The 19,589-nt window shown below is 37.3% G+C and overlaps 1 long non-coding RNA gene across 1 annotated transcript in view; it reads left to right on the top strand.

Annotated features, from left to right (window-relative positions):
* Nucleotides 1–18,286, top strand: part of LOC122218080 — a 67,388-nt gene extending 49,102 nt beyond the window's left edge. Inside the window, exons 3-5 of the long non-coding RNA XR_006201849.1 lie at nucleotides 14,304–14,411; nucleotides 15,893–16,007; nucleotides 17,749–18,286. This is a non-coding gene — a long non-coding RNA (uncharacterized LOC122218080). The remainder of the gene's footprint in view (nucleotides 1–14,303; nucleotides 14,412–15,892; nucleotides 16,008–17,748) is intronic.
* The last annotated feature ends 1,303 nt before the right edge of the window (nucleotides 18,287–19,589 follow it).

Here is a 19,589-nt window from a genome sequence, read left to right as displayed (position 1 = left end):
CTGATAGGGAGTGGAGTGGTGTTTGTGCATTCCAGGGTATACCTTTTCAAAAGAGCTGATTAGGATGATTTCTAATTGAAATAAATAAAGTATTTCACCAGATCCTGCAAACAACATCCTGCTTATACTCAGATTGTCTTCATGCTGTGGGAGGAAAAGAACCAGTGGGATTATTTGAAGTTTTGCTATTGCTGTTGGGTGGGGGGGGGGGGGGGGCAGGGAGAGCAGCTTTGAATGAAGAGGCATCTTTCTTCAAATGCTATATGTCTGAGACCTGCCAAGGCTGGAGGGATTCTTTCATTCAAACACCGAATATTTTGCAACTACTCTATGGTCTACCAGATGTTCCTCAGCGCCTCCAGGCTGGGCCAGTGTCTGCTGTTCTTGCTGCTTTTAGAGGTCTGACTGGGAACCCTCTGCAAGATTAGAATATGGTGCTAATGAGGCCTGAGCCACAGGTGTGGGCCAGTCAGCTTCTCACAGAGAAAAGCTTTGTCCATTAGCCTCAGTTTACATCTAGCCTCTGCCAGCCATTCTACAAATGGGTCAGAAAAGGAACCAAGTGAGTGAACATATGCTGATGAATGAGGAATTCATTCCACTCTGGGAAAATCAAAAGCACAGGACTTTCACCTCCGAAGGTTATAGTAACATCTTTGTAAGTGTGGGCCAGTACGTGGTAATTAACAGGAGGTAGGCATTTTGTGTCAAAATATAAAGCTACACAAAAGTACCTGTTATGGACACAAAGGAGACATGGTTTTTATACTCATGCTGTCCAGAAGGAAAATGAAGAATTTAATTGAACATATACTTATCGAGTGCCTAATATGGCCAACCCCTCTTTAGGTTGCTGAGTGGGACACTCAGATGAGCCTCTGTCCTCAAAAAACTTAACGTTGGTAGAAAATGGAAGTGAAATAGGTACAAAGAAAACTATAACACAGAAAGCATAAGGTGGGTTATGAAAGGTACAAATAAAATGCCCCAGGAATTCTTGGAGGGAGAGATCACAATTACAGAATCCTCCCCAATATTCATTCCCCTCTATTTTCTTTTCTAACACCATCTCTGATTTTGTTTACTATCTACAGTTCTTCACACAATTGTAGGTTCCAGGGAAACTGACTTCCTGTCTAGCTTCAGAGGATTTAAGCTAATTAGTCTAAGCCAATCATGGGAATCCTATTATTCTTCCTGTGCATAATGGTTATGCACCCAATTCTGGCCAATAATGATTGTGGGGGAGAGGGTGGGGAGTTAGTGGGTTTCTGGGAAATGTTTCCTTACTCTCTAGCAAGAGGGAGAATGGATCCTTTTTTTCTCTCTGTATGTCGTCATGACCTGGCACGATGCCTGGCATTGCTGCAGTCATCTTAACATCAGCCTGAAGAAAAAGCCAACCCATAGGGCAACACACTGTAAGAGAACTTCAGCAGGTTTGAGTGAGTTCTTCTGTTACTTGAAGGTGAACTTTATACAAGTTGCATTCACTTAGTGGGGGTAAGAAACATTTTATGAGCACTGAAGAACAGATACAATTTTGATCACTAGAGTACAGGCAGTAAAATATATTAGGTGATGGGGTGGTGATAGTGAGGTGGGAATAATTTAGGTTAAGAAAAAATCAAAAGAAAGGCACAGAGATTTGAAGCGTTCAAGTATGTTCATCCAGACTGGAATCTGATTTTTTCATGCATGCTTCACTTCATTCTATTAGGGATATAGACCCTAATATAGGAGAGATATTGTTAAAAAATAATTATAAAAAGGGAAAGAATAAGATGCATGAGAGATAAAAATACAAAAATAATGAAAGTTCAATACCTCCACAAGGATGTTGAAGAGAAGGAAAATGGACACATGTGGGAAAGTTATAAAATCCTACACAGTCACCAGATTTGAATATGACTGTCAAATTCCTGGTGATCAAAATAAAAAGGAAAGCTGGTTAATTGCATCATTTCATATTTGGAGAAAACATGCCAGTTCCTTGAGAGAATTTATTTATGTGAATATTTATATGTGGAACAACGGAAGATGTAAAGGATGATGTCCCCATCAAATTCTCTACAGGGAATTCATCATTGGTTCCTTTAAAAATATCTATTTGTTTATTTGTGTGTGTGTGTGTGTGTGTGTGAGAGAGAGAGAGAGAGAGAGAGAGAGAGAGAATGCACACAGGCAGTTCTTGATCCCACGAACTGTGATATCATCACCTAAGCAAAAATCAAGAATTGAATGTTTAACCAACTAACACAGGTGCGCCTCGTCATTGGTTCTGATGCTGTTTTCAACTAAGCACAAATCAAGGTATGTAAAGTACTTGGTGGAGTCTTGAGAACAGAGGCAGAAAAGATAAGTTGAACCATATGGTGAAGCAATTTGGGTGACAGGGTAAGAGCTTTAGAATTCATTTCATGGTCAATGGGAAAATGGAGTTTGAGGATCAAATGAAAGTGATTATAGCTGATCTCCTGTAGAGTTTAATCTATTAATTATCTGTGAGTAACATCGGAAGAAGACAACCATGGAGACAGGGAGGAAAGGAAACAAACTAATATAATTTCAAGTGCTTATTAGATGCTAGGCATTACTTATGGTAGTTTAAAGAAGTATGACATCACATTTTTAAAAAAACCTATTGATGATCATTTGAGTTTTCTCCTTCATTTTGTAACTATGATGAATTATGTTGATTGATTTTCACAAAGCAACCTTTTATTCCTGCAAGAAACTCACTTAATCATAACATATTAACTCAAAAAAAAGTCACTTGGCTGGGGCGCCAGGATGGCTCAGCATCCGACTTTGGCTCAGGTCATGATCTCACAGTTCATGGGTTCCAGCCCCGCCTCAGGTTCTGCACTGACAGCTCCGAACCTGGAGCCTGCTTCTGATTCTGTGTCTCCCTCTCTCTCTGCCCCTCTCCCACTTGTGCTCTCTCTGTCAAAAATAAGCAATTAAACATTTGGGAAAAGAGTCACTTGGATCAATTTGCTAATTAATATTTGTTTAGGATCTATGTTTATGAGACAGATTGTCTTGTGCTTATAATATCCTTATAAAACTCAACATCCAAAAATTGAATAATCCAATTAAAATGGGCAAAAGACATGAATGGACATTTTCCCACAGACATATGGATGGCCACATGAAAAGACACATGAAAAGATGCTCAACATCATTCATCATCAGAGAAATACAAATCAAAACTACAATGAGCTATCACCTCACACATATCAGATTGGCTAAAATAAATAATACAAAAAAAAAACAGGGGTTGGCAAGGATGTGGAGAAAGAGCAACCCTCCTCCACTGTTGGTGGGAATGCAAACTGGTGCAGTCACTGTGGAAAACAGCATGGAGGTTCCTCAAAAAGTTAAACATTGAACTATTCTACAATCCAGCAATAGCACTATTAGGTATTTACCCAAAGAATATGAAAATACAAATTAAAGGGGTCCATGTACCCTGATGTTTATAGCAGCATTATCTACAATAGTCAAATTATGGAAACAAAAGCCCAAATGGCCATTGACTGACAAATGGATAAAGAAGATATGGTACACACACACACACACACACACACACACACACACACTGGAAGATTACTCAGACATCAAAAAGAATGAAATCTTGCCATTTGCGACTATGTGGATGGAGCTAGAGAGTATTATTACTAAGTGAAATAAGTCACAGAAAAACAAATACCATATGATTTACTCATATGTGGAATTTAAGAAACAAAACAAACAAGCTTAGGGAAGAAAAGAGAGGGAGAAAGAGGCAAACCAAGAAACAGACTCTTAACTATACAGAACAAACTGATGGTTACCAGAGGGGAGAAGGGTGGGGCATGAGTGAAATAGGTGTTGGGGATTAAGGAGGGCACTTGTGATAAGCACAGGGTGACATAAGGAAGTGTTGAATCACTAAATTGTACACCTAAAGCTAATATTACAGTGCATGTTAACTAACTGGAATTTAAATAAAAACTTAAAAAAATCCTGGATATCTTCTAATGTTTGGTTTATGATGGCTTCATAAAATTAATTGCAAAGTATTTCCTCTTTTTTTATTCTTCGGAAGAGTTTATTCAGATTGGTGCTATTTCTTCCCTAAACGAAGAATTCCTTGCTAGCTATCTGAGTTTGAAGATTCTTTTTGGGAAGGCTTAAAATGTAAAACCTTGTATTGTGAGTAACTTGTTCCGTGAGTGTTCTGCAAGATGAGCAAACAATTTTTTTTTTATTTTTTCTAGCGTTTATTCATTTTTGAGAGACAGACAGAGACAGCGAGTGGGGGAAGGGGCACAGAGAGAGAGAGACACAGAATCCGAAGCAGGCTCCAGGCTCTGAGCTGTCAGCACAGAGTCCAATGCAGGGTTTGAACCCATGAACCGAGCGATCATGACCTGAGCTGAAGTCAGACACTTAACTGATTGAGTCACCCAGGTGCCCCACAAACATTTCCTTTTTTTTTTTTTTTTAATTTTTTTTTTAACGTTTATTTATTTTTGAGACAGGGAGAGACAGAGCATGAACAGGGGAGGGTCAGAGAGAGGGAGACACAGAATATGAAGCAGGCTCCAGGCTCTGAGCTGTCAGCACAGAGCCCGACGCGGGGCTAGAACTCACAGACCATGAGATCATGACCTGAGCCGAAGTCGGCCGCCTAACTGACTGAGCCACCCAGGCACCGCCCCCCCCAACAAACATTTCTAATAAATTTTAACTTGATAAATGAGCAATGTCTTGCAATACAAGTAGTACATGATGCTGAATGTCACATGATTACAACTGAGCCAATGGTTCTTGAAATTTGCTTTCATATGTGAGTGCTTTGGATTACAAACATATTTCTGGAATGAATTATGTTCTCAAAACAAGGTTTTACTGTGTGTCTATATGTGTGTATTTACTTTGTAGATTTCTTGTGTCAGCTTTGGTAAGGTATGTTTTTCTAGGATTTTATACATTTCATTGAAATTACTAATTGTTGGCATACATATATTTTTAATATCCTTTTAATTATCCTTACTTTCTGTAGGGTACATTATGATGCTCCTGGTTTCATATATCATGTGGATAATTTTTACCTTCTTTTTCTTGATCAATCTTCTTGAGATTTATCAGGCTTATTTATCTTACATAGGTTTATTTTTCAAAAGATTAATTTTTGGCTTGTTGATTTTCTCTATTGCAAATATGTTTTTGTTTAGTTAACTTCTGCTGATATCTTTATTATTTCCGTCCTTCAAGCATAATTTGTTGCATTTTTTTGAGACTGATATTTAGATCACTAAATTTCATCTTTTCTAGTAAGTATAAAAAAGGATATGATGTAAGATGTCCTGTATATGCTATTGTAACTATACCCACACGTTTTAATATATCATATTTTTTATCAATTAAAAATATTTTCTAATTTCCATTGTAATTTCTTCTTTGACCCCTCAGTTACTTATATGTATCTGTTCCAAACATTTGTGTTTTTAGAAGTTATTTTTTTGTTAATGAATTCTGCCTCAGTTTTGTTGTGTAAAAAAATATATTCTGAATGATTAAAAGTCTTTGAAATGTACTGGAGCCTACTTCATGGTGAACCATACAGTTGAACTTGGTAAATGTATTCTACATAAGTGTGGAAAAGGATGTGTAAATTGTATTTGTTGGATACAGTGCTCTTGTGCCAATTAGTTCATATTGATTCATCTTGCTGTCCAATCTTCTATACCCTTACCATTTTTTGTCTACTTATGCTATAAGTTACTGAGAAGCATACTCTAGTATCCCAGTATAGTTATAATAAATAATAATACATAAATATATTATGATATATTACATATAATACACATTATGTGATTATATCATATATTATTAATGCTTAGCTATGATTTTTTTTTACTATAATTCTATTTCTTAGAAGAAAACTTAAATCAAACAGTGGGAAGATTAAGTTTATGTCATCAGCGCTCCTGGGTGGCTCAGTCAGTTAAGCGTCTGACTCTTGATTCTGGTTCAGGTCATGAGCTCACGGTGAGCTTGTGAGATCAAGCCCCACATCAGGATCTGTGCTGACAGAATGTAGCCTACTTGGGATTCTCTCTCCCCTTTTCTCTGCCCCTCCCCCACTTATGCTCACTCTCTCTCTCTCTCTCTCTCAAATATATATAAATAAACATAAAAAAGTTTATGTCATCATGCATTAACTGTATACAGTTACAATACAAATTTTAAGCCAAGTTTTGGGGAGGCTACAGTTACCCCCTCTGTAATAGAATAAGGTTTATTGTGAACTTTAGCCTAGATATCAACCAGGCATGATCTTGAGACAACAGTCAGAAAGCTTTGGGATTTCTGAAGTGGCTACTTCCCTTGTATCAAGGTGAAAAAATTATGGAGAAGGCCCATGCTTTTGGAAAGGCAGCAGAAAGCCCTGACCTGCTGGGGAGGGGGCAATCCTTAAGTTTTCAGGTATGAATGGAACTACAGGAATGGTCTTGGCTCCTAGGGTGATCTTCCTTCCCCTTTACCCTGTAACACAGCCTCTCTCTGACAAGGTTTGGGCTCTATTAATATGCAGCTAAGTGCATGGGAGAAAGTCTGAACTCAGTTGACTTTCAAAATACTGTGTTCTTTTTTTAAAGGAACCGAAGAAACACAGCAGGTTCCCTTGGAATCAGCTTCTGGCCCCGTGTCACATGGAATAGCTCTCCATCAGTGGACGGCAGGGAGCCAAAACCTGCACCGAGGGGCGAGCAATAAAATAAAAATCATATTTTCAAGATTTCTCTTCCCTGCTACCCTGGGTCATATTTGATTAATGGACTGCATTTATTTTAAAGGTGTGATTGCACACACGTTACCTATGCTGTGCCACTGTGCACTTGGCAGCGAGAAAGCTCGTTATGAATTCTGAAAATGCAGCAAGATGTTAGCGCCTCATTAATATGCCTAGGTGCAGATATCTGTCTTTTGTTTTATAATGCTATTTCATTTATATAGTGCCAGCACTTGACGGATATAAGAGACTCCATCCCCAGCTAGAGAGATTCCTAAATAAAACTAGCAAGTTATTGCAGAAGTAATCAGACAGAGCAAAGGAGTTCAGGTTTTTGTGTCTCTCTCTATATGAGGCCAGTTCTTGAGTTTCATTTCAAATGTCTCTCCATGTGGACTCACTTAACTTGTTCCTTTCTTCTCTCACTGACAGCAAATACACCTGTTTTTACTTTTCTTTCTTTTTCCTCCCTTAATTCGGTTTAATCTGAAAATGCAGTTCGCTGCTATTTTGGTTCCACCAGCTTGAAAGCAGGCTCAAGAAAGTAAAACCTCATGGGGAATAGGGCCAAGCTGCTTGTACACATTGCTGTGTATAGAGATGGGCCACCCCGAAAGTGGGGTGGCTTATGATGAGACTCAGTGGCCTAACTGCCATGAAGAAACGGGACATATGGAGTCATTTGAATTATCTTGAAGTCATCATTTCGCTACCCTACTCCTAACCATCTTGAACAGGAAAAACTCAAACTCCTTGGGACCACATGCAGAACATTCAAGGCCCCAGCCCACCTTTGTAGCCACAATCCTGTACCTTCACTTCAGACACATAAAGCTCCTTGCTACTTTCCAAGGCACTGTCTTGCTCTGTACTGTTTCCCTCCTCTTTGCCAGCACACAATTTCCTCCTTCAGTCTGCAACACATTTCCTCTCCTCTGCTTGGTGACTTCTTTCCAGGAATTTGCTCTTCTGTGAAATCATAAATCCCCATGTGGAGTTGTCCTCTATCTTTTCCATGTTTCTGTTTTACCTTGATAGAATAGGTATTAAAATGTCACTTACACTGAAAAACAGAAAAAAAAAATGCATCAGGAACTTTGACCTTGAGAAGCTGTATGACTTCTTAAACCTTTGTAGCTTCATGCCTATTACTTACTAACCCATATTTCTGATAATAAATAAGAACAAATCCCTTTGAAAATCACTTACATCATACAATAAATTCTTTTTTTTATTTTTTGAGACAGAGAGAGAGAGAGAAAGAGAGAGAGAGTGAGGGGCAGAAAGAGAGGGAGACAGAGGATCCAAAGCAGGCTCTGCACTGAGAGTACATAGCCCAATGTGGAGCTCGAATTCACGAGCCGGGAGATCATGACCTGAACCAAAATCAAGAGTCAGACCGCTTAACCCACTGAGCCACCCAGGCGCTCCTACAGTAAATTCTTTATATGTCTCTAATCTTACTAGACTATGGTTGCCTGCAGGAGAAAGACTGTGCTTATTGTTTTTGCATCTCCAGTGCCCTAGCACAGAGTCTGGAAACAATAAGTTTTAAATAAATATATATATTGTGTGTGCCATGGCTGTGGGAACAGAACACATCCTTCGGCTCAGGTCATGGTCTCATTGTTCGTGAGTTCCAGCCCCAGGAGCAGGCTCTCTGCTGTCAACACAGAGTCCACTTCACATACTCCGTGCTCCTCTCTTTCTGCCCCTCCCCTGCTCACACACTCTCTCTTTCTCTCTCAAAAATAAATACATCTTTTGGGATGAGCATTGGGTGTTGTATGGAAACCAATTTGACAATAAATTTCAGATATTAAAAAAAAAAAAAAATAAAATATAAATAAATAAATAAATAAATAATAAAATCATTTAAAAATTATATAAAAAAGAAATATTGGACTACATATTTGAGATCATGGGAAATTCCGTATGAACAGAGGAATCCCTCAATATCACCCCGCAAGTTACTGAATTGAAACTTGTTGTTGTCAGTTCCCCCCCCTTTCCAAAGGCTAGGTGGGAACGGTTCTTCTAGCAATAACTGTAGCAATTCTACTGCTGAGATAAGGGGTCTTAAGCTGGAGTCCCCGGGCAGGCACTGTTTACCTGAAGGCTCACTAGTCACAAAGAGCTCTAAAATGCGTTCATTTGGCCTATCCTATGTTTTAAAAAAATGAATTAGTTATTAACATTAAAAGTCTGAAGATTTCACATAAAGATGTGAATTACAATCTTTTAGAGAAGAAGACCCACGGTGGTGCCACAGTGTCACATGGCAAAAATCAGATGGACATGTGCTGTCCCCATGTGCCAGAGACCTACCCTTCTCATCTCACCTGGCTTTCCCACTGTGTTAAAAGCCTCATGTCCATTGAGATTGTATGGAGATTCAGTCCGTGCGAACTCACAAGCATTTCTGAAAGGACAGGGTCCTTAGATTTCTTCAGAATTCCAAGGAGGGATATGAGCCTAAGTAGGCTAAAACTAAGTGAACTTATTTGGATAAAAACACACATAGAAGGCTATTGAGCCAAGAGAAGATTACTAAGATAAAACAGATCATAAAGTCATAAGTGAACGAGATTCATCATTTGTCAGTGACTCTGAGTGATTGGGTGGGAAATCAAGTGGGTTTTGAGTGGTGGATAGAGTTTTGTTATCATTACATGACTGATGTAGCTAAACACACACACACCGCACCCTGCAAATACATGTTCTTTTTTTAAAATGTTTATTTATGGGGGAGGGGAAGAGAGGGAAAGAGAGGGAGGGAATCCCAAGCAGGCTCCATGCTGTCAGGGCAGAGCCTGTGAGCACATGACCTGAGCTGAAATCAAGATTCGGATGCTCTGACTGAGCCACCCAGGCATCCCACAAATACACTTTCTAATGAAAAAAAAAAAAAAAAAACATAGCAAATATTGAAAATGCCACTCCAGTGATTTTAAATATTCTCAGTGAATACCTGAATGAGTGAATATGACTAAGATTAGGGTGATCCATAGAGTAATTACATAATTCAAGTCCATTGTAGATAATTATCCAAATTACAAATGACTCTGGAATTCCCATTTTCCTAAATTTGATCTTGATTTTGGAGTGGCAACCTCTTGCTGTTGATTGAGCACAGTTTAATTCCACTCATCCTGCTAGTTTTACTATTATTAAGGACAGCCTTTTAAATATAAGACTGAAATTGGCTTATTGTGTTTTATCATTGCTTTCTAGCTTAACAGGAGAATCCCTCTTTATTTCCCATCTCTGAACATTCATATTTATATTTATTCATTTTTAACTTTATTTATTTATTTTGAGAGAGAGAGAGCAGGGAGGGGCAGAGGAAGAGCGAGAGTGAGAGCGAGAGCGAGAAAGAGAGAGAGAGAGAGAGAGAGAGAGAGAATCCCTAGCAGGCTCCACACAGACAGTGCTGAGCTTGATGGGGGGGCTCAGACTCACCAACTATGAGATCATGACCTGACTGAAACCAAGAGTCGGACACTTAACCTATTGAGCCACCCAGGAGTCCCATCTCTGAACATTTTTGAGGAGTATAATATATTACTAATTTGGGGTCTATTTGATCTTCCCAGTTTTTATTTAAGTTACATAATGCAAGAAAGACAAATTTTATTCTTTGTTTTCTGAGAGTTCTACTTACTAGAGATTTTGGTAAGTGAATGTCTCTCATTGAATTAAAACATAGTAATGATTTAGATAGAGATTTAAAACCTGCTTTACTCTCTACCTATAGTTAGATAAATCCTAAGTACTAGATATGAAAAGTAAATTCTATTTGAAAGAAAAGATGATTGAACACATTCTTCACCAACTTGTCTCATTATTAGAAAATCTTTACTGCTATAAAATTCTTCCTTGTAACAAAGCAGGAATCGTTCATGCCAAAGATAAAGCTCATTTTCTTATCCATTTATAAATAGTGTATGTGATCCTGTCATGATGTCATCTGTATCAGTTGCAAAAAAAAAAGTAAGAATACAGCTAGAAATTTCTTAAGTTAAAGAAAAATTCCTGGAGGACTGAATTCAAAGGCTTAAGAAATGTTAAGTATAAAATGGAAGATGTCAAGTAGATGCTTTACCGGCAATACTTACTTCATTTGATTTCAAACACTTAGAGCAAGTCAAAAAATCAAAAGATATTTATTGCTGGCTTGGAGTTACATAAAATAACAGCATGACTTGGATATGATTTTGATTGAGTTTTCTTGGAGATATATAATGTAGTTTTATGGCAAATTTGGTAATGGAAGTTGTCAAGTGACAATGAAATAGTCTATTAATTCTTATTAAGTTTACCATGCCTATCTCAGAAGATGGCATGATAGTATATGCTTTGTAATACATATTCATTGGGGCTTTGTATAGAAGCTATTATTAGATGTTGGAAAAAGTTGCTACTCTATCTAACACTCTTCCCAATGAGATTGTTATTAAATTGAGGCATATTCTGCCACCAAAATCCTTAACAGCTCTTTCACCTTAAAATATTGATTACAAAATGGCAAGTGGTTTGCAGAGGCTAGACATGTGCTCTGTTGTCCCATGGTGGTCCTTTCAGATAGTGCCCTTCAGAGGTCACCTAATGGAACCCCTGAGAATTCCGTGGCAGTATCAGCTCGTGTAGATGCAAGCCACTTAATATATTTCATCAAATCTAATACTTCATCAATTATAAGCCACACTAATGGTTTATGTTCCATTAAGGAATAAAAGATGCTGCCAATTAAACTAAGACCCGCCACTGATTATAAGGCATTTCTGATTTCAGTCAGATGTGTTAAAACGTGAAAAGAAAATATATCTTCCAATGATAGGGAAAGTTATTAGCTATAGTCTTTGAGTTCTTTATTCCCAGGGCCTCTCACTTCCCCTCCTGAGTCATACAGTTTTGGAAAATGGTAATATGGCCATGTGTATTTGGAATAACTGGCGATGTAGAGTGTGCTTTTCTGTGTAACTGTTAACCTGGAAAAAATAACCGGTCACTTACTTAAAAATACATTTTTCAGTCTGAAATATTTTCCAGAAAGGTGTTGACTAAAGTCAGGCTTGTGTATAAGATGTTTTGAACAGTAGGACTTTTCTCCATCTGTCGCCAGTTTAGACTTTGGTTGTTTAGAGGCTGTAGATCTTTCTTCAGGAGTCCCGAGAGGCCCCCAGAGCCCTTGGACTGTTGCATTTAACTACATCTACATGGTCGCACAAGAAGCTATGTAGGCATGTTGTGTCTCTAAATGATGCAAAATACTGCTACAAAATTAAATACAAGTTATTTAATCTTTTTTTTTTTAACGTTTATTTATTTTTGAGACAGAGAGAGACAGAGCATGAACGGGGGAGGGGCAGAGAGAGAGGGAGACACAGAATCGGAAGCAGGGTCCAGGCTCTGAGCCATCAGCCCAGAGCCCAACAAGGGGCTCGAACTCACGGACCGCGAGATCGTGACCTGAGCTGAAGTCGGACGCTTAACCGACTGAGCCACCCAGGCGCCCCTAATCTTAATCTCATAATATTCATGACAACCTGTGAAGTAGATACTACTAGTATGTCTGCAGATGAAATTGAGGATTAAGAAATCCTTACGTGTTCGTGCTATGCAATTAGAAACTGGTGAACCCAAGATCCCAACCGAGTTTTGTCATCATCCAAAGATAGTTGTTGTTTTTTTAATCACTCGGATGCCTCTCTCAGACACATCACGTTTTTATTTTTTATATGTATTCCATTACATTGTTTTATTTATTTAGTTTTACTCAAATTTGTTCTGGTAGTGCACCTTCCCTCCTTCACACATACATCATCCTACACCAAATTATATACAGATGGAAGAAAGGTAAGATAGAAAGAAAGGAGGGGATGAGAGTTTTTATGCTATCAAGTGGTTTTAACTATACACTAGAAGGCAGGAGTTTTAGGGTTGATTTTTCTGCTCCTATGTTAATTTTGGTTAATTAAGTTCTTAAGAAGCTTCAGTTTACCATGAAATGAGTGATTCTTTGTAACGGTTTAGATAAGCAGGTGTTCCACCCCACTCTCTTTTTTCTTTTCCTCTGTTGCATCAAATAAATGGCTTTATTTGGAAGGAAGCAAGAAGCAAACTTAGGCCTACTGCTATTGATCCTTTAGTGTTTTTCTAATGTCTTTATTTTACAGAGTGTGCAATCAGAGATGTAGGAATCTACCCAAAATCCAACGAGTAGTATTGGATGTGAGGAAAATGAGCACTAGTAAATGATATAGTTTGTGAAATGTCAAGGTACAGAATTTGGATGATACCAGTCCCAAAAAGTTAATGACAATATGCTCATCCTTTTAATGGAAACATTCCTAGGAGGCTCCTGGCTACATAATCCATCATACTGCAGGAGACTTGCTGACTTATACTTTGTGACGGGCCAGTGAGAAAAATATACAAACTCATACACCAATGTTGCAAATCAATTCTGCCGCAAAGTGGAAATAACTCTTGTACCAATAAGCAGTAAGATCTACGGGGGGAAAATCCTTTTCTGTATTTCCAACTTGCAGATAGAAAAAGAAGCCATCAATCATGCTGGAGAGCTTCCATTTCAGGGCTGTTGTTCTTAAAGACAAACCAGATGAAATCCGACAAGACCAGAATATGCAAAGGCCTTTGGATTTTTCCAGTCTTGGTGCAGGAAGGAAACAAGGAGAAGCAAGACATTCCCTCTTTTTCTTCTACATGTGAAACTTGGAGTCCAGCAAAGCTGCATACAGAGGCTCCATTTATTGTCAAAATGACTAATTAATCACTTCACAAATGGCTATTAATCATACATTAATGAGATAATCTCTTTGCTATGGTAAATAGAGGTTCTGTGGAAATCCTTTCTCCTTGGTACCCGGAGCAAGCCAAAAGCATGCAGAACTCAATTAATCTTGGAGCAGCATGGGGTGTTTGAAACCGCTCACAGTTTGAAAAGAAGCAAATAGCAAAGACATTTAAACTGTCCATATTTCACTGTGTAAATTCAGAAGCACTTAATCATCCCCTACACATTCTTTTGTTCCCTTTCTTTCTCTGTCATGTTATAACTGTGTTTTAAGCCTCCCCCATTTCTTTCCCCAAACTTGGTACACTGAAGTACAAACCAAAAAGATTGGGGCTTCTAATAAACTGATTCTCCGTCCTCTTGGATAAACAGACAGTGAGTAGAAACAACAGGCATAGAGATATGATAGTCCAGCAAAAGAATGCCTATATCTAGTTGCATAAATTATAACTTGAATGCCACCGCTTACTTACTAAGCAACATTTACGTTAGAATTTTATTTCTGATTCCAGATTTCCAGATGACCTAGGGAGGGAGAGTTATGACATGTGACTCAGTTAAATTCTGTACGAACAAAAGCCTCCATTTTTTATGATTGAGCACTTCAGTTCATTTAACAGACATCTACTGGGTATTTACTCTGTACCAGGCACTAAGGATACAAATACAAATCAGTTTTATTTCTCTCCCTCACAGAGCTCATGGTATAGCGATAGAAATGAACTGCTGTTTGCCCAAAGGGGGTAAAGGAAGTGAGAAGAGCCAGTGTGAGGCATGAACACACGAAAGAGCATGATGTGTTAGGTAAGTTGATGGTTAAGTAATCAAGGAATGCTAGATATTGGCTCTCTGGGGAGGAGGCTGAATATAAGTAGGGATTGATGTTGGAAAGGAGGTTGCGGCCAGATTGTGAAGAATATGGTCCACCATTCTAAATGCACTGGGAAGTGACTAGAAGTTTTTGCTCAGGGAACTGACATGATTTGTGTCAGAACTTTGAGCCCAAGGCCATACCTGATAAAAACTTACATGTCTTGGAAAGGGTCTGAGCAGATTTTGCACATGGGAGGGACATGACTAACTACACCCACGAGGGCTGATTGCAATGAATTTATTAATGGCCCCAATTCTTCCCCACTCCCTGGATCCACACCCTGTTCACCATCAAATTTTGCAGTGTCCTTCCTCCCTCTGTGGGCTGGGTTCCTGCCCTGTGGTCACATGATTTATTGGCATGTTGTCATTTCTGGCTCATTCTAAAATAAAGTTTTAACTCCAGTTACCTCCTTCCTTTTGCCCACTCAGGCTGTATTTGGATATCAAAACATGGTCAGCTGCCCAAGCTTCAGTGGGCTCTGGAGGAAAAAGGAATGTGCTCTGGGGTGTCACTAATGGAGGATGCAGAGGAGGAAAAGGGTACCTCAAGTCTGGTTCCAATTCTCCATCAGCAATGGCTGTCGCTCATTTTGCTGTCTAATAGTCTAAGAACACATACATTTAGCTACTGAAAAAAAAAATGGATTCTTTTCTCAAGATTACTTAGTCTCAAGAATCCTGAAATTTATATGTTATTTCTTCCAAAATAAAAACCTTGGCCTTATTATACTAAATAGCAATTTGTCTCTTTCCTGGGCCTGGGTTACATTTACAAATTCTCTTGCTCTAATTGAAGATTTTTCCTGTGAACCATATGAGACAAATGTAACCAATTAAACACAATTTCTCTGATTCTTAAAAAATGTCCTGCTTAGTTGTGGAGGAGTGTTGGGTGGGGAGTATTTGGTGCATCTCTTAGCCTTTCCTTATTTTTTCCTCCCTCCATTTTTTTTACTTTAAATGCAAAAGGAACACATAGAAAGGGGTTTTCTGTATTTTTCAAAAAAACTAACTTTAAAAGGTATAGTTCATATACAATAAAATGCACTCATTTTAAAATGTACATTTGATGAGTTTTGACAAATGACTCATCCACGTAACTACCATCATAATCATTATACAGTATACTTCCATCACCTGAAAAGTTTCCTTGTGCCCCACCTCATGCAGTTTCTAGCCCCAAACCCTAGCCCCAGGCAACCACTGATCTGCTGTCCATGCAGATTAGATTTATATTTTCTAGCATCTCATTAAATGGAAACCTACATTACATACACTTGCATCTGATATTCTTGTTTAGCATAATGACTTTGAGATATTGTATAAGCCCGTTTTTTGTAACTGTTGATTAGTTTTCATTTTTTTTTTATGTACAATAATTTGTTCATTCACCTGTCTGGATATTCCAGTTTGGAGCTATTGTGAATATGGCTCCTATGGACATTTATATGCAAGTCTTTGTATGGACATATGTTTTCATTTCACTTGGGTAAATACCAAAGAGAAGAATTGCTGGGTCACATGGTAAGTGTATGTCTAATTTTATAAGAAACTGCCTAATTGTTTTCAAAGTAGATGTACAGTTTTCAATTCTTATCAGTGTGTATAAGAATTTGTTTCTCCATATCCCCACCAACATTTGGTATTGCCAGTCTGTTGAATGTTAGCCATTCTTTAAGCTGTGTGCTGGGATCTTATTGAACCTGAATATCCCTAACAACTAATGATACTGAACATGTTTTCATGAACTTACATGAATTTGTATATTATTTTGGTGAAATGTTTGTTAAAATATTTTCCTATTATTTAAAAATGTTGTTTGCCTTCCTAACAGTTCTTTTTATATTCTGGAAATGAGAAGATATCCTTTATTGGGGCTCCTGGGTGGCTCAGTTGGTTAAGCGTCCAACTTCAGCTCAGGTCATGATCTCACGGTTTGTGGGTTTGAACCCTGCGTCAGGCTGTGTGCTGACAGCTCGGAGACTGGAGCCTGCTTCAGATTCTGTGTCTCCCTCTCTCTCTGCCCGTCCCCTGCTCATGCTCATGCTCTGTCTCAAAAATAAATAAAACATTTAAAAAAAATTTTTAAAAAGGAGATATCCTTTATGAAATACATTTTTTTTGCTAATATTACTTCATGGTCTGTGGTTTGCTTTCTATTATATTAACAATGTTTATTAGAAAGAAAAATTTATTTTTGATGAAATGCAATACATTAATTTTTCTTATAGTTTATTTTTTTGTATCTTAAGAAATTTTTATGTAACCCTATTTTTCTAGAAATTTTATACTTTTATACCTAACATTTAGGTTTATGATTCATTTTGAATCAACTTTTGCATATGGTATGAGGTATGAGTCAAACATCATATTTTTTTGTATATGGCTATTCAATTTTACCTGCACCTTTTGTTGAAAGGAAAGTCTTTTTCTTTTCTTTTCTTTTTTTTTTAAAGGAGTGTCCTTTTCTGATCTAAACTACATTGACATTTTTGTTAAAAATCCATTAACCATGTACATGTGTGTGGTCAATTCTGGACTCCCTATTCCATTTCATTAAATTTTATTCTTGCCTCAAAGCTGTTGCTTTATAGTATGTCTTAAAATCAGTCCTCCAACTTTATTCTTCTTTTGTAAAATTGTTTTAACTTTTCTAAATACACTGCATTCCCATATATTTATAAAAGTTAGCTTGTCAAATTCTACACACACACACACACACACACACACACACAAAACCCAGAAAACAAAAAACTGAGATTTTGACTGTATTCTATTGAATCTGTAGATCAATCTCAGGAGAATTAACATGTTAACAATATTTGGACTTCTGTCCCGGAACAAAATATATCTCCATTTATTTAGGACTTTTAAAATTTCTCTCAGTAATGTATTACAGTTTTCAGTATTTCTGAAACTATGTATCTCTCCATATTTCGTGTTTTTAATGCTATGTAAATGATAATATATTTTCATTTCTACTTTTTAATATAAACATAATATATTAAATATAAAATATAAAGTTTTTATTAACAAACTTTGTTAGAATAGTTTTAGACTTACAGAAAAATTGAGCAGATATTACAGAGACATCCTATATATAACGCTACCCCTCCCCCAACAGTTTCTTATTATTAACATCTTATATTGATATGGTACATTTAGCATAGTTAATGAACCAATATTGACACATTATTATTCATTGAAATCTCTAGTTTATTGAGATTTCCTTAGTTTTTATATAATGTTCTTTTTTCTGTTTCAGGATCTATACAGTATACTACATTGCATTTACTTGTCATATCTGAGGCTCCTCTTAGCTATGACAGTTTCTTGGACTTTCCTCATTTTTGATGACCTTGACAGTTTTGAGGAGTACTGGTTGAATATATTGTAGGATGCCTCTCTATTAGAATTTGTCTGAAGACTTATCATGATTAGACTGGGATTATGGGTTTTAGAGAGGAAGAGCACAATGGTAAGTTGCCATTTACATCACATCATATTGTTGAAATCAGAAACAGATGGAGAACAGCATTGAGAATTCCCTACATGGACAAAACTAGTTTGGTCACACAAACAAAACTTAAATTTCTTATTTTGCAAGACTAACTTGACCTGGGTCTTTTCTTCCCTATGCTTCTGAAAATTCTAAGCAAAACTTGAACTGTTTCCCAAGGTTGATATGAGGTAACCAATGACCAATTCCTTATTATTTAAGAAAACTCCAATGTTAACTAATCACTGTGAAGAATAAATAGTCACTGTCTTCCCACTATATAAAGGTGCTTTATAACAGTATAATCCTGAGCCTCGATCCATGTTTTGGTTGGAGGGCACCCAGTTTGCAAACTGTCTTTTTGGTTGTGTGCACAATAAACTTTACTAATTGCTAATTTGGTGTTTCACTGGTTTTACTTTGGCTATTTCTGAACTTTTAACAATATCAAGTGTACCTACTGCGAATGTGATTTGTGACTATTTATGTTGACCTTGTTCACCTGGCTGAAAGAGTGTTCATCAGTTTTTTCCACTGTAAAATTACTATTTTTTTAAATACCTTTTCCTATAATCTACTTTTCAGAGGTAAGTCACTATGCACAGCACATACTTAAGGGGTGGTAAGATATGGTACCCCTACTTTAGGGTAGAGTCTCTATATAATTTATTTGGAATGCTTGTGTAAGGGAGATTTGTCTCTTCTTCCCCACTTGTTAATTTATTCAATCATTTATGTTACTAAAGACTCATGGGTATTTATTTTATGCTCTGAGGTATAATCCAACACTATTTAATTCAATTTTTGCTCAAATTATTCCAGCTTTGGCCATTGGGAGTTCCTTCAGTTGGTTCCCATGGCTCTTTGACATACACCCATCAATTTTTTGTTTGTTTTTGAGCACCTTCTTACTTTCTGGCCCTACAAGGTGCTCAAGGCTCATCTTGTATATTTGTTGCCCCAGTACTAGAGTCAGCCATTTTGCCAAGGAGAATAGATTCTGGTTTTGTTTTGTTTTGTTTTGTTTTGCTTTGCTTTGTTTTGTTTTGTTTTGTTTTGTTTTGTTTTGTTTTCTAAGAATAGCATTAAAAACCAAAATCTGGGTTCTAAGTATGCTTGTTGTTACTGGGTGTTGTTTCTTTTCAACCCTCTCAGCTAATTCAGTAAAAAATATGCATGCAAATATTAGCTTGTGTATATATACACGTACACACACAGAAAAAATCTTTCCCTATATGTAACAATCTCAATATTAAGTTAAACATGAGTCTTACTGGTGTCTCCAGCTCTAATCAATTAGCACATGGATCATTCTGTGAATCTCTGTAAATTCTCATGCCAACAGTGAAAAACCTATATTACACCATGTTTTATCCATTTTGTTCAATTCCTGTGTGTACGTATAGCAGTGTCAGGATTGTTAACCCATACCTCTGTGGAAAATAACTTTATCAAGTAAGTTACACTTATGGGCAGTTTCATTTGTCTTTAGTCTTATAGATCCCATTGATTTCCAAAGTTACTTAAGTCGGCACCTTGTTTCCCAACCTGTTTCATACAGTTAGATTCTCTTGCCACAATCTTTATTCTTTCCTGGGATCCTCTGA

Source organism: Panthera leo, chromosome B1 (genome assembly GCF_018350215.1).
Source record: "Panthera leo isolate Ple1 chromosome B1, P.leo_Ple1_pat1.1, whole genome shotgun sequence".
Classification (NCBI taxonomy): domain Eukaryota; kingdom Metazoa; phylum Chordata; class Mammalia; order Carnivora; family Felidae; genus Panthera; species Panthera leo.
Note: the sequence above shows the minus strand (reverse complement) of the source record. Positions and strands in the feature narration are given on the sequence as shown.